This window comes from Anolis sagrei, chromosome 2 (genome assembly GCF_037176765.1).
Source record: "Anolis sagrei isolate rAnoSag1 chromosome 2, rAnoSag1.mat, whole genome shotgun sequence".
Classification (NCBI taxonomy): domain Eukaryota; kingdom Metazoa; phylum Chordata; class Lepidosauria; order Squamata; family Dactyloidae; genus Anolis; species Anolis sagrei.
In genome coordinates, this window is record NC_090022.1 from 260,324,153 (window position 1) to 260,341,331 (window position 17,179).

Consider the following 17,179-nt stretch of genomic DNA (forward strand, 5'->3'; position numbering starts at 1 on the left):
TTTATACTTTATTTATAAGCCGCTTTAAGATCTTTGATATAAAAAAGGGGGGGATGAAACAGAACTTTTATGTTTTTAATGTGCATTTAATTTTAATTTTAAATCTTTAACTTAATGCATTTTAACTCTTTGTTGTTCAAAGGCACTGAATACTTGCCATATTTAAAGCTGCCTTGAGTCCCCTTTGGGGTAGAGAAAGGTAGGATACAAGTAGAGTAAATAAATAAATAAAATTTAAAAAATATTCCCTGCATCTCTCTTCATAAATAACTCTGGATAAATAATTAATGCTACATATAAAGAGATTCAAAATCAATTGGACTTACTCCTAATCAGATGTGATTGCTACTACCCAATGTGTCAAAATCCAACTTACTAATGCCTTGAAAGATCTCTCCAGCTACTACAATGATAACCACCTGAAGCCTAACCCTGCCAAAACCAAGTGTGTGCTTTCCACCTACGCAATCGTGAAGCCAACAGGAAATTGAAAGTCACCTGGGAAGGTCAAGACCTTGAACATTGTTTCCATCTTAAATATCTCAGAGTCACCTTAGATGAAGCACCGGGATTGTGGCTCAGCTGGCTGAGTGTCAGCTGTATTAAGATCACTCTGACCAAAAGGTCATGAGTTCGAGGCCAGCCCGGGCTGGAGTGGGTGTCCAGCCATTGTGTAGCCCATTGTCGACCTTTGCAACCCGAAAGACAGTTGCATCTGTCAAGTAGGAAAATAAGGTACCACCTTAAAGTGTGGGAGGCTGAATTTAACTAATTTATGAGGCCATAAAGAAAGAAGACTCCGGGGAATGTGGAATGCGGAAGAACTTCATCGGTGTCGCTGATGGACGATGAAAAGCAGCAGCTCCCCTGGCGGCCAGAAAAAAGTTAAATAGCCTTGGTGTATTTGTCTGTATTTGTTGTCTGTCAAACTGGCATTGAATGTTTGCCATATATGTGTTTACTGTAATCCGCCCTGAGTCCCCTGCGGGGTGAGAAGGGCGGAATATAAGAACTGTAAATAAATAAATAAATAAATACTAGCATATAGGAAGCCCTACTTGAACACCAAGCAGAAAGTAGCTGCACGTAATAACATTCTGTGGAAACTTACTGGCAGCACATGGGGTGCAGACCCAAAATTAGTAAGAACATCAGCCCTAGCCTTGTCTTACTCAACTGCCGAGTGTGCCTGCCCTGTTTGGCATAGGTCTGCCCATGCAAAGCAGGTGAACATAGCATTGAATGAAACATGCAGAATAATCACAGGATGTCTTACACCTACACCTCTTGATAAACACAACAAGTTAGCTGGCATTCCCCCCCCCCCCCCCCCCAATGTGAGACAGGAAGTTGCTGCTAAATGTAGGAGAAATAAGGTTGAACACTGTGAAAGCCACCCACTACAGAAATTGTAGTCTGGAAGGGAATCCCAGAAGGAAAGAACAGTATAAGACTAATGAGAAACCCATATAAACTATTATTATTACTTCATACCATAAATACCAGAGCTAAAGATTGTATTTCCTCATACACAGATTGGCCCAACACCTTCATGATATTGACCAAGCATTTGGTCTGGAAGCGATGTGATCCATTATCATATTAACCATGCTCTCATATATATCCTTTCTACACTTTCATGTGAGAGCTGGAATGATATAAATAATACCTCTGCTTATGTTAAGAAGGGTTTACACTTCTAACAGGAATACTGCAAATCTGTTGACTATAATTATGGATAAGTATGGGTTTATACTTAAGGTATGATCAAGGAGCCCCTGGTGGCGCAGTGGGTTAAACCGCTAAGCTGCTGGACTTGTTGACCAAAAGGTTGCAGGTTCAAATCCAGAGAGTGGTGTGAGCTCCCACTGTTAGCCCTAGCTTTTGCCAACCTTGCAGTTCGAAAACATGCAAATGTGAGTAGATCAATAGGTACAGCTCTGGTGGGAAGGTAACAGCACTCCATGCAGTCATGCCAGCCACATGACCTTGGAGGTGTCTATGGACAATGCTGGCTCTTTGGCTTAGAGATGGAGATGAGCATCAACCCCCAGAGTAGGACACGACTAGACTTAATGTCAGGGAAAAACCTTTACCCTTACCATGATCCAGGACACTCTAAAGCTCTTTTCTTCCCTTGTCCAATAGAACAAAGTGAGGGAAATAAAATAATGCTTCACATAATTCTGCCAAGAAGGGGGGGGGGGTGTCATACAACTATGTATCCTTTACCATCTGATCTGTGAGCACTGATTCACGCTGTGATGATACATTTAGAGAGTATGTTTGGAGCTAAAATACAAAGAATACAGCTTCAAATGTGAGCTCTTACTCAAGAACGTTACTGCTCTTCCAAATAATGCTCTCATATATTGCCATGACAATGTTTAAAATCTGCAAGAATGCTTTAGATTTATATGGAGTCCAGTTCAAAGATCTCTCCATCAGGGGATCTGCGGCATTGTCCTGCCATCTCCATAAAGTTCTGGCAACAGGAAAGTAGCAAGTTAACATAGCACAATTTTCTTTCCGTGGATATTCAAGCATGGCAATCATGTAGCAACAAAATAAAAAGAGAGTAATTGTATTTAGACAAATGTAAGAGAAACTTAAGGGAAGTTTACCCTTTGACATGAATGTCTCGCACATTTCTCGCACATTTCTAAGGTTTACAAAGCCAACCCAATTCATGGGTGCTGTCTGGTTACCACAGCAATACATTGCCTGTTTATTTTAAATATTACAGCTGAAGGACATTTTTGGAAAGTTTTTTTTTTCTTCACAGTCAAGCCAGCAAAGAACACAAAAGGCTAAATGCATGAAATATTAGTGAGATCCAAGATGAATTTGAGCCAATCCCACAGGCCTTGCGGACCAACAAGTCAATCTACAGCTGTTCCAGCTTAATGCGTGGATATTGTTCAGCGTGGTTCCATTAAAGTGCTCCCTGCTTTAAGGGTTGGAGGGACTAATATACATAATGCTAAACATTAAAGAGAAACTCCTAAATATTTAAGAAAACAATTAGAACTAACAGTAATTTTGCTATTTTGAAAAAGAGATGTTGCAGGCAAATCTAGGTCATGGAGTTTTCTCTCTATGGAAAAAATAGTAGTGGTGTTTGGCAGATACACCATAAATTAACATCAAAGTTACTAAAGTATGCTGTGTTCAGGGAACAATACACTCAACACAAAAGAGACTATTTTGTTTTGGGATACCTATTAAACAATAAAACACCAAAAGAGCAAGACTAGCTGTCCATCTCATTCTATGGAAATGGTGAGGTACCATCTGGGGACAGCCAAACTTCCCTGTCCCTTTCAGATGATGGTAATCCAATTAGTGGAAAAAGTGAAAGAATAAGCAAAGTGGTTGAAAATGTAACGATGGCAAGTAAGTCGCACGTCAATGAGGTGATTAATCCATTATGGGAATTAGTCTGAAATTTGGAAGCAGCTGTCCAAGTTGCCTTTTGGAAAATGATGTAGGTCATTTAAAGTGAAACTAAATCCTGGAGTTTGCTCACTGCCACACTGACAAGGAAGCCACTAGCTACCATTCCTATAAAACAAGTAAAGCACAATTGCAAGACTCAGCCACATGACTGCATACCTTCTTTCACAGGAACCATCACTTTTATTCCTCTTCACACTAGCCTTCAAGGTACAGTATTTGGATAAAGGGTTTGGCCAAAAATGGGTCAAAGGCTTTCGATTCCTGTTCTATGCTATGTATGGCTGAAGCTCATGATTCTGACTATTTCTACTTAGGGGTGCTATAAACTGCTTTGCCTATGGTCACATGTTATTGATTTTATTTTTTATTTATTGACTTGAATTGAATGTACTGTATTGTCATGTAGAAGTCTAGAAATGTTAGTCAAACACAAAAACCTAAATAAATAAATATAATAATATCTAAGTTTAAATCTATTCAAATGTTTATAATCTTTAGGTTTTAAAATGTGTTGTTTTTACCACTGTTCACCGCTTTAAGTCTCTTTAAGAGAAAAAAGTGCTATATAAACAAATATAAGTGCCATAAGTGTTGGAAACTGCCCCGAGTCCCTTCAAGGAAATAGGTTGGTCTATAAATAAATTATTATTATTATATTATTATTATTATTTAATTATAATAAGACGTTCATAGCCTATTGTACACAGTAAATATAAATACCAAACGTTGTTTCAACAGTATGGACTTCAACATATAAAAAGGCACCCACTAAATGTTGGACTACACAATTATTCTTCTCTGCCAATTCAAAACATCATTTATGCTTAATCAGATTGCTTTCATAAGACACTCAAGGACAGGACTGTTCATTACCAGGAGAAAGTGCAAATTGTAAAGGCAGTATATGAATAAACTTTTTGTTCCATCAGTTTCATGTTTCTCTACCAAAATGCCAAGTTTTTTCACAAGTCATTTTAAGAGATTAGGCATCTTTGGAGGGATCTTGGCTTTTAACGCTAGACTTTGAATGGGATCTATAATCTTTTCTTTAGCAGTTGAAATAATAGTTCCAATAAACTGCATAAAGTTCTGCAAACTGATGATTATTTGATATTTGTGCTTTACTATGTCAAGCAGTTTTATGGGATTCATAGAAGTATGGTATCTGGGTAACTAAATTATTATTTTTTCAGATATTAAACAACTTAATTGGATGATGACTTTAAGAACTACTCTACCACAGCATAATAACAATCAACCTATATATTCCTTTACACAGTCAGTTTGAACAAAAGCAGATTTTCTGTTCTCTGCATTCTGAGTAGTACATCTAATCTCATGTCTACAGTAAACTTTCAGCCAATCAAATATTTATATAACATGCAAAGGGATAATTTCTTTTTCATAATAATACACTGGCTTACTGGAATGAGTACTACTGATTTTCTGGAAATGAAATGATAGACCAGTCTCTCTGTAAGTCTTTGGGCAGGTTTCGGTTCTATTGTTATGATTATTTGAGGTGATAGATTTGTCAGAGTGTTGTGATCTCCAAAATGAAGTCTCCACCGGCCATGAAATTAATTGGATTGCTTTGGTCAATTATTCTTTCTCAACTTGATCAACCTCATAGGCAGCATTTTAAAAGATCAGCACTCTTTATAAAACTTATTTTTATTCCACCTCTCCATTATAACAACACTCAGGAGTCTGACAGCAAGTTATTTTTTTCTTCTGGGATTAATGAGAGAAAATGCTACATTTTCTTTTATATTGTCCCGTACATCTGTTCAATATATCTGGACCCTGCACTAAACTACTGCTGGAATCATACTGGCAATGCTTGGCTTGATTTACCCTCCTTGCTCTCTGCTTTTGGCCTATTGTCATCTGGATGGCAGTCTATCCAACTTTAGAGGAGAGAGTGCAATTGTGCGATGCATGTGAGTGACTTGCCTTAGGGCAGAAAGATTGGGACAAATAATTATAGGAAAAAATGTCCCTGGAATTTTTCCCAATGAAAATGGCCTGCATCCTAAAAAAGCATGGAAAAAATCTGCATGAGTAGTACAAAACTATCTCAGATTCCCATCCTTATCTACATCCCTCCATCCTCCTATTCCCATGCTGCTGTGGGGCACAGCACAATGAAAGAGTCAACCAAATTTGAGGCTGCTGTGAAAAAAAGATAAATATCATGATTGGAATAATTAAGAATGCAACAGAAAATAACACCACCAATACCATATAGCTTTTAGACAAAATGGAAGTCTACATTGAATGGAAGCCACACATTGAATACTTTGCACAATTCAATTGCATGATGATTGTATATTACTGGTGGCAGTATGTCTTTCAACAACAGTTGCTGGAGAGCATGAGCGGGAGAATACCGTTGCTTTCACAGCTTGATTGTGATATTCCCAAGGGCATCTAGTTGGCCACTGTGGGAACAGAAAGATTTTTGGTGTGACTCATTACATCTTATTTGCTTATTGTTTTGATTTTTAAGGTAAACAACTTATCCAACACTTAGAGGTGTGGATAAACTTCAGACTGACAAGGACTTGGTTCTTTGGTGAAGTAAACTTCAAAAGCCTCTATAGTATCTTTTTAACCAAATAATCACACAGGAGAGAATAAACTAAAGGCTAATTCCACAAAGCATTATCCTTCACAAAACACTGTACAAAATTAGTGAGAGCAGCGCAAATAGAGTTTGGAATCAGATGCCATAAACAAATATTTTAACATACTGGTAATAGAAAAACAGTACCATAACACTTATGTACATTTTTTATAATTAATGAACATAGTGCAACAAGGATCTTTGGTAAAGGCTTGTAGATATGCACAACTATTTTATTCACAACTATAGCTTTGTAAACTGGATTTGAAATTCTTGTTTATTTCTAAAGCAGTTTTCATCATGGGAGGTATGCTTTGTGAGGTGGTAGAGACTGTAGCCATGCATTTTTTCCCCAGATACAGACATTGCCATTAGAAAAGCATGATGAAATTTTACATGAAAAGGTTGTGAGGAAAGAGAAAAGCAAGGACCAGTTTTACGTCTACATAAACATCCATGGATAACAGTTACTTCCTTCTATATTTATCCATAAGTGCTTTAATGTTTTGGCCATTGTCCAAACTATAAAATCTGAGATGAATAAATCCTTCGCACAATCCATCTTTAGCAACCATAGTCCAGAATCGTAAAATAGAAAGGGGATGGATTTAGGTGAGCTTCAAGGAAATGTATACTTAATTTTAATCCTGGCATTGTACTTGTTATATAGTTGTTGTCCTTATTGTCTATATCTAAGAGGTGGCCCTGATTAAAGCCCATTGTTCAGGAAACTAAATACATGTGTTTCCAGATAACATAAATATGCTACAATGACTAAACAACATTTGATGAACACATGCAGCATTGGAAGTATGCCAGACACAAACCTTTGTGCTTAAAATGTTATACAAATACTGTCTGGCAGGTCTGATTTAAATTACATGGCAATTAAAATCCACAAGCTTTCAATATCCCTGGGTTTAACCCGTCACGGCTATCATCACACTCTAAAGGCAGTATTAGCCCTAAAGGTCAAAAAATACAGCCCATGAATATGATTCATTTAAAGCTGGGGAAAATGTATCTTCTCCTGGTCACAGATGACTATGAATTTCCTTGCCTAGTTATAAAATGATTGCTTAACAAGTAGAAGGATCCCTTCAAGGAAACTTTTGTGTAGTTTTAAGTTCTTTAGTTAAAAAATGAACACCAAAACAGTCATGAAATTAACAAAAGATGTGTCTCTCCATCAGCACAGCAACTCAGGATACTGCAATTGCACCAGTGCTACATCATGAAAGCCTAATAAGAGTCAGATTTAGGAACAGACATAAGAGTCCGAATGCGCCAGTAAAACATTAAAACCCCAGAACATGGCTGAAAGCACTGAAGCACCCAATGGTAAGAAAGACCTACAAAATATCCTACAGAGAGTAGACAGATACAAAGACAACACTATTCCAATCTATAAACCAAACATGAATCGTAACCAACAAGTACTGTCACGTACCACAGTGACATTTCTATATGTCTGTACACTTCTCAAGCACTATCACTTTCACATGAGCCAATCAGTGTGATGTAGTAATATATGAGGATGGAGCAACAAAATATTTAGCTGGATAGGACTCAAAGAGTCTCGGTGTCAAAGGACACAAACACACATGCAATACAAACATCTGAACTTTGTTCTCTTCTCCATATCTGATGGTTCAACAAGAGCTTTTTTTCAGAAGGTAAGTTGTTTACACATCCTGCCAAATCATATTTTTCTGATTTTCCATTTTATGATCAAAGTTCATAAAACTTTTGATCAAAATTCAAAAATTATTTTGGTAGTATCTTATAAAAAAAAATTTATAACAAGCATGAATCATCTGTGCTAGCTTAAGTTTCATTTCCACAGATGTTAACTTTTTAGGAAATTATGTTGCTACATGAACTTTCTTTACATCTGTCAGATAAATAAGAAATGCTGCAGTTTTTTAAAACAAATTTGACATAAACACTGTTGAGGAAGTAGGATTTTATCCCCTTTCTAAAAACCTGCAACATGCCCCACAATATAGGAAACTGTATAAAATATACAATATTCCACAAGAAAAATACTATGTGGTGCAGCAGCAACCTCCAACCTACACTTCCTAGAATGTGTCCATAGATGTGGCCTCTACTCTTGATTTTGCCAGATGTTCTAAATAGATATTAAAAGCCTCTGGAATTATTATTTGTTATGTTTATTTATGCCTTACTTTTTCTCTCCACAAGGAGACTCTAAATAACCAATGAGGGCACTACATCCTCCCTCTGTCAACTGGACTAGCTTCTTCTCTCAAAATCTTCAAAATTGAACTGAAACAGGATCCAATAATCTGTTTCTTCTCAGAGTGACTGGAATTGTCATCCCATGACTAACTATGTAATTGTGACTGTATTGAATGTTAGCCAAAAATGACCAAGAACTGTTCAACTGAGAGTAGGTTATAGAATCGTAAAATAGAAAGGGGATGGATTTAGGTGAGCTTCAAGGAAATGTATACTTAATTTTAATCCTGGTATTGTACTTGTTATATACTTTCAGAATTTCAGAATATAGTTTCAGAATTTCACATTTATAGAGATGACATAGAACTCCAGGCACATGACCTCATAAGTTAAGCTATCAAACATATTAGTAAAGGAGAAAAAAAAGATACTGGCATACGATATGTATCCTAGACTAGAAATATAGTTTTAAAAAACCCTGAAATATTTTAATCATTTAGACAGACAAAGAACATGAACTGCAAACCATACTTACCATGTAATAATTCAGTTAATTTATGAAAATGACTAAAATGGTGTATGTTACCAACATGTGGTTTTAACATGTCAAATCTAGCCATTCAATGAATCCATGAACTGGTCATTAGGCTAAATGGTTATTAACCACAGACAAGACTTGATGCTTGACTTTCACTTTTATGTTGCCAAAATTCTTTTTTTCCTCTTTTCCCCATTATAACTCTGACAAGAGGGGATGTTGTCAGATTTATAATGGGGTGGACTTAACACCCCGACTTTTGAAGCTGCCAGCAGCTACAAATGGAAAAACCTAAGAGCATATGAGGAAAAAAGTAGCAAGTGGGAAGCAAATTTGTATGAGGCAGCAAAGTCCAAAGTCCCAATTCAGAAAGTCCACCCTTATTTATGATGCTCTTAATTGTTTTTTATGAAAATATGAGATCTTCTCAATTATTTTATCTACAGCATATTTCAATAATAAAATAAGAATATATACATACCGGTCTTCAACATACAACTTCACTTGAAACCGGCATTTAAAAAATAGGATCAACAACAAAAGATTGCAGCAGGGAGAGCTGTTCACTATTACAGTTAGTTAGCATCTCCCTTTGCAGGATATTGCATCCTCCTCCCCTTTCCATTGGGTTTCCATTAGACACACACAAACACATACACGACAACTCAAAAGGTTTGTGGTCACTGTGAGAACCTTATGTTTGGGGGAATGACACCACTTAGACCCCCCTCTCCCGACACACACACACAAAGTGTATGTGTGAGTTTTGCATGAGAGGAGAGGCTTTCAGCTCTGTTGATAATTTACTCTTCATCATAATGGTATCATTTTAACTAGATGAGAACAGGCACTCACTTCTGAATATTAAAAATAATGAGAACAAGCAAACTCCTGCAAAACATTGTAGCTTGTGTATGGAACAGCAGGGAGAACCTTCTGGGATTTTCTTTCTCTGTTAGAAGTCTGCAGAGGCTTTATTCACTGAAGGAGAGATGGACAAGAAATCCTGAAGGTGCAAATTGGTTTAGTTATCAGCCAGCAATTCTGAACTTTCATAGCTCTCCCTTCTCAGATAAGCCCCCTTTGCTCCAGAGGAATCCCAAGAGCCTTTGAAGCATGGATTTGATCAATTGTCAGTCAACTTTATCAGTACTTTTAAACCCTTCCTTTTCAAGAAGCTAACTATACAGAGAAAGACTTGTAGTGGTTTGAGTGCTGGAACCCGGGACACCAGGGTTTGAGGCTCAGTGTGACCTTGAGCAAGTCACACCTAGCCTCTTCTGACAAATCTGAACAAGAAGACTCCATGACAGGGTTAGAAATGACCTGAAGGCAAAGAGAAAGAAAATGTACAAAAGGAGAAAGTCATCTTCTTGAAAAGGATGGGCTTTGAGGAAGCCTTCTGGTCTGTACAGCAATACAAAGCTTTTGGAGGGGCTCATTAGTAAACTTTCAATCAGGATCAATTTCCAGATCTCCAAAATATCCCTTGCTCATGAAGAGAGACATCTGCTAATGTGTGCTAAACTAAACAAACAAACAAAACCCTTCTTCAATTTGCCCATATCCCTTCTCGTAATGGGTGGCTCTCTAGCTTGAACAGTAGAAATAAGAAAATATTCATCTGATTGACAAAAACCTCCAAAGAAATAATTTTAACATTTTGGCATTTATCAGTAAGAAAGGCTAGACATTTAAAACTTAAGCCATTCTCACCAGATTGAAGCGAGAACAACTTCCTGGGCTGAAGTAAGAAGAGACCTGAAAGCAACACATGGGTTTATTAGTTTATAAGCCATTTTTGTTAATACTATAAATAATGTGAGGAAAACTAATTTTATAACATAAATTGCAATCTGTGTTGAAAAATCTCTAGATTAATCTTTTGTTTCTGTTTTTTGTGTGTTTTGTTTGTCTATTTTAATAGAAACTGAGTCTGGACAATAGGCTATGATTAAAGATTTTCCTCATGGGAAGAACTGATTTTTACTAAATTGAACAAGCATCTGTAAATGCTGATTTGCAATGCCAAGAGCTGCAGTAAACAGCATGAATTCCAATATAAAAAAACTAGATGCACAGACTTTAGATCCTTAACATTACCATTTGGAAACTTTTAGAAGCATTAAAAAAAAGAAATGTACATGCACATGTTGTTATGGTCTAGTCAGTTTCAAAATTAAAATTATCCTTCTGTTTTACAACCTACATTTTGGAACATAGTATCAAAAAAACAAAAACAAAAATGTTGCTTTGGAAAAGCTGAAGCAAATTAGAAAGGTTTCTTTCTTAAACATGGTTAAGGCACAGTTTTCCACATGTTGTTAGAATATCTTTTACTGAGATTTTGCTAGTATTCCTTTAAAAGAGAGAGAGAAAATACCTGCCTATTCTATGGAAATGTTGCTAGCCCTCAAATAATGTTTCTCAAGAGCCCTTTAATCAATTTAATTGCCACCTCCAATGAGAAAGTCTTGCAGGAGTCCCATTATTTGCAATAGGCAAAAGGTTGCTAGCTGAAGTACTTGGAAAGATTTACTTCCAAGTGGTCACCTACTTAGATCAAACAGTAAATCACTGACTCTTGTTATGGTGTTTGTTTAGGTGGCAGCAGTTTAGCTGGCCAAGTCTCAATGGCCCCTTACTGAGCTCTCAGTGTGTGTGGCCCATTTTGCTCTGCAGCTGCTTTGACACACAAGCCCCACTGTGTACCAAGTCTATTGTTATTTTAATTAAATTCTCAACAGCTTAATTTGCCCTTACCAGCCTAAGGGTGTTTCAGAAGAGCAGCATGTTAAAACTCTATAAGAAAGGATACCTGCTTTAAAAGACAAAAGAAATTAGTAAAAGATAATTTGATGATTTGAGCTGTAATTTACACAAATCTCTGGCACACCACTGTCCCATTGACCTTTGGTTGCAAGTTCAAAACAGAGCAATCCACCAAGACCTAGGCAGTGTCATATATCTATTTTATTGCTTCATTAAATGTTTTAAAACAAAAAAAACATTCATTTGAATTTGCTATCAGCTAAAGCAATGAGCTACCACAACTCTATATATCCCCTGCCTAAGAAAACCTATTGTCTCCACAAGACAAAAGGTAACTTGGAGAAAGAGAACACACACATCCATATTTTATGTTGTTATAATGCTCCACCTATACTAAACAATTTATTTCCAATTAAAAGTACTACTATTTGTAGTAACCACATTTTAAAGCAAATCTCTAAATTCTACTACTGTTTGTAGTAACCACGTTTTAAAGCAAATCTCTAAATTCCAAGTTAAAGTCATATGTTGACATCAGGTGACATTTTATATTGTTCTTCAGAGAGAAGGATGTTTTGTATTGTTTTATAGGAATTGTATGATGCTAAAATTGTGCTGCTTAACAAGAACGAGGAGCAGAGTTTCTCACTGTGCTCCTCCAGATGTTTTGGACTTCAGATCCCATTATTCCTAGTAAACTGGCTGTTTTTGGAAAACATCCGGAGGAACACAGAGAAACACTGAGCTAGAGTAACTGATGCAAGTGTACAAGTGGAATCATAGTCAACAGTTACAATTTAACAACTTTATATAGGTTGGCATTTAACTGTACAAACCCCCAGGATCCAGTATCACTCATTCATATCTGTTTAGAGGGACTAGAACTTATTTTTCATGCTAATCATACGAATATTGGATTAGGAAATCTAGAAAGGTAGAAATCCAAAAGGATCAGCATGGTATAATAATTTGAGCATTAGCCTATTCGATAGTTCAAATAACTGTTCAACCATAGAAATCTACTAATTGGACAAGTGACACTCTCTTAGTTTCCCCAGTCAAAGGAAAGCAAAGCCAAATCCTCCCTGAACAAATTTGCCAGAATAACGCTATGATAGTTTCATTTTAGTGTCATAGAATCCTAGAATCATAGAATCAAAGAGTTGGAAGAGACCTCATGGGCCATCCAGTCCAACCCCCTGCCAAGAAGCAGGAATATTGCATTCAAATCACCATAAGTAATTAACAACTTGAAGGCACACAGCAACAAGAGAAAGCTAAACCAGCAAACAATGCAAGACACACTTTAAAATTATTTCAAAATTAAAAGAAATAAGATAGCTTGAAAAATGTCATCATATCAGGAAATTTTAAAATAATATTTTAAACAGACATAAAACAGCCAACCAAGGTTCACAGGAAAGGGCATTCCACAATACCACAATACTGGGACCATCTCAGAAAAGAAAACTTGTTTCCAATACCTATTAATAGTAATTTCTACAAATAATATAACTTAACATGGAATCTGTATTATATTATCCAAAGGCTCAGGGGATCCAATAAAGAAGACAATGCTCTCTTGTGCATCCTGAATGGGAGCATTTGAAAGCTTAATAGCAGCATCTGACATGAGTCATAAACTAACTGGCAATGAAACTAGTGCCACGTAAAAAAACAAACATGGAGGGGAAGAGTTTGATAAGATGTAATTTTACAGTTTCGGGTAGTTACTGTACTATTTGTGCTTTATTTTTGCTTTTTTGTTTGTCATTTACACACAATAAAAGTTAGAAGTACAAAAAAATCATAAACTGAATACAATTTATAAATAGTTTGAAAGGCAGACTGAGAACAACACAACAAAGCAGCAGTTCACCTTAATAGTTCCTTTAGACTCCCTGGCATTGCAAAAAATATGTAACAACTGTCAAGTTACTAACCTTTTAATCTGCTCTACTTTTCAAATTATCTTATCTGTTTCTTTCACAAACTGTAGCTACTGAGCATTTGCATCATTATAAGGGAAGTACAATACATTGTATGATTAGATTACATAACCCCAGTTTATCCAATTCTAATTTGTGTGATAACTTTTATAATTAGTACTTCACTGCAACACAACTGCTTGGAGAATTTTAATGTCCCTATATACGGACTTGCAAATCAAAGAATTCTACATATCTATGCAGGAAAGTACATAATTATGCCATAAATTGTATTTCATTGCCAATAGAGGACTATTCATTAGAAGGGATTTTCCAATACTTTGTCTAGTTACAGTAGCATGTAACTGAAGAATATTTTCTTCAGCAAATATTTCCAAAGACAGGCGTACTTTGCCAAGTGAAAATGTTTCCCAGGTATCAGTCTGTTTTCCTTCCCTTCCCTTCATTTTAGTCCATTATCTTGCTTTCTTTGGTTCAGCTGTGGATATGTTTTGACAGAAACAATTAATTGACTTCCCTTGAAAATTTCAAATAGAGGCTTAAGAGAGGTAAGTACTGGGTTACACATCCCAGAACACCTTCTTGACTGGTATGGTCATGAAAACTAACCATATTGTTTGATATATTTCCACATGCTTATCAAGTTAATTTTTAACAACCCATTACTATTAGACATGCTTCTTAAAAAGAATGTTAGCACTTTGCAAGCAAAGATAAAGGCACTGGTTATTGTCATAATCAGAGCACATGGGTGTCAGCCTCACCATTCACATCTAGATTTCCTGGGCCTATATTCTCACTCACCCATGAAGCTCACTGGGTGGCCTTTGATAAATCAGTAGGCTCTATAAAGCTAAGAAACACATGGTAGGATAGAAATGTGATAAATAAATGTAGCTACTCAGGTTTCTAATTCTTAAACTAATTTAATTGAAAGCATGACCTACTGAGTTTACAATTTATTTTATTTCAAATAATGTGCACTTTAAATTACAGTCTGATCATAATTCGTGCATTGCAGATTTCGTGTCACAAACTTCACAAACAGTTTACAACTTCCAACTGTGACTCATGTGCCTAGAAAATCACTTTCTGAAACTTATGGTTCAATGAGCTAGAACAATCACAGTATCCATGCAAAAATGCAATCTGAATGGGGTGGAAAAAACAAGACAGTAATATAGGGCAATAACTTGTGCGTGGATCCGTTTTAGCTGTTTTCCTTCAGCCAATCTGGCTTCTTTGGCTGATACAGGTGGCCATAACGGCAAGGGCCCAGCCGTCATGGATTCCCATTCGTAACGGGACTACATGGCAGTGGATCACTCCTTCTCCTCCCCTATTCGGTATCACTGTTGCATGCTGGCTTCAGTGTATGTTTTGGCTTGGCTTCTGACTTGGCCACTCTCTTCAATCTTTTTTATTTTCCTTTATTTTCTCGATACTTTTTATTTAGTGGGACTGACTGGGAGTTGGGAAAGTGCAAGACTTTGGGTGGGTGATATGCGCATGTATTTGGGGGCTTGGAGAGTCACCATTTTAGCTTCTTTTTTTCTTTCCCTCTTCTCCTTCAGAAAAAAAACTTCTAAAAGATAATAATTATTTGTAATAGTAATCCCAGCAAACAAAAAGAAAAGCCTCATTCTCAGAAAACTACTACCACCTATTTACCTCTCCTCTAGAGTAGAATATAGAAACCGCTTTAAGGAAGAATTAAACCCACAGAAAGGCATGAGGGAGAAAAAGACACCACTCCAGGCAGAGCAAAGAGAGAGCTTTTCAAAGCAAACCCAGGGAGATAGCTCCAGGTCGATTGCTTGTTCTTCCCTGGGAAGTGGGAAGCCTCTTTCAAATGCCTTGGAAAGCTGCTTGCAGGGAGAGAGCCTATGCACACACCTGTAGTGCTGTCTCCTCTACAGTAGGAAAAAACAGCTTTAAGGAAGCATTAAACTGGGTCTCCTCTATAGACAGAAAGGAAGGGATCGCAGAAAGAGTGGTATCTTAACTCTGATGTTTTAATCCAGGTCTTAATGAAGGATATAAGGACAAACAATTACTAAAATGATGGGGATGCCTGGGAAGTCGTCATTGTCGTCCCCCATAATTGGCTGGATAGGGTGCTTTCTTAAACAGGTTTATGAAACCCAGGCTCCCTTGCAGGAAGAAAGGAAAAGGTGTCAGGAACAGAAAGGGGAGCCTTGTAAGATCCCCATTGCCGCCAATGGGCAAGATCTAGCCATATTTTTCAGGTGAGGATCAAAAAGACTATCCGGCCAGCCGCCTGTTTTCGGAAGGTGCAAGAAAACAGGTATGGGGGTCTACCAGAACCTGGCAAGCAGAAACAGATTGAGGTTCAGCCGAAATGCACAAGCCTACAGGACAAATATACTGCAGAGTAACATTCTATCTACTTGTAGGACACAAGACAGCACTTTAACATGACACCACACAAAACATTCAATAATATCTTTGTTAAAGCCAGTCAGTATTTACAGATACTACATCCTATATTTTATTTAGTTGCCATTACAACTTAATTTTAACTGTGTTTCTCCATTTCATAAACATTACTATTTACTATTAGTTGCTCTAAATCAGTGGTTCTCAACCTGTGGGTCCCCAGGTGTTTTGGCCTACAACTCCCAGAAATCCTAGCCAGTTTACCAGCTGTTTGGATTTCTGGGAGTTGAAGGCCAAAACATCTGAGGACCCACAGGTTGAGAATCACTGCTCTAAATTATGTGCATGCTACAAGCTTTATGCTGTAGCCACACTCTGTTCCCATCCATCTTTTTTTTCTCAACACAGGATGAGCCATGTGAAATTCCTTATACACAATTAATTTATGCACTTAAGTACACTATACAGTTACACAAAAGGAGCAAATATATTGATACTGTAAAATCAAAGTCATAATCTAACAGTAATACCTTTATTACTAGAATGAGGACTTAATTACAAATTACTGCAAAATACTCCAGACATGTGCTTCTAGCACAGCTGTTCTAACACTACAGAAGTACTTTCAATAGCTACATAATACTTTAAGCTACAATACCATGCCGAGACTATAGAGTCCTGGGTGCAACAACTATTCTATAGGTAAAACAGCACATGCTACTGAGGTGTGTACTTCTTTTCATCTTTTTGTAAAAATATTTGCATATATAACTTTTTAAAAAGAAAATACTATTTTCTTTAAACCCATGCTTATGCAATAGTTTGGTGTAGCTATTCATTTTTTCACACAAAGTTGCAGATATCTGTGGGGAAGAGAAGATACACACACAGAGAGAGATTTATATACCTCAATGGAAGTTGAAGGAAGGGAAGGAGAGGATAAAAGAAGAAAAAGAACTTCAGGGGGTAAACTTTGAACCTTCTGCAGTGAAGAAATGTTTTCCCCTAAAATTTCAAGCAAAAGTATATCACAAATCCGAAAGCCATTACAGATAATAACAAGTCATAGTTTGCCTCCTGTGGCAAATATTTTTTGTATACAATCAATGGTAGCCACATGCAGGCAAATCCTGTCATGTTTCAAATTACACAAGATATGCAATTGTCTAAGGAGTTTGAAGTCTAAATCAATAAATGCCGCTAACTCCAAAATATTAAATTCCCAGG

The 17,179-nt window shown here is 36.8% G+C and overlaps 1 protein-coding gene across 1 annotated transcript in view; it reads right to left on the minus strand.

Moving 5' to 3' along the window:
• XRCC4 (X-ray repair cross complementing 4) overlaps positions 1-17,179 on the minus strand; it is a 110,520-nt gene that overhangs the window by 81,797 nt on the left and 11,544 nt on the right. The window lies entirely within an intron of this gene.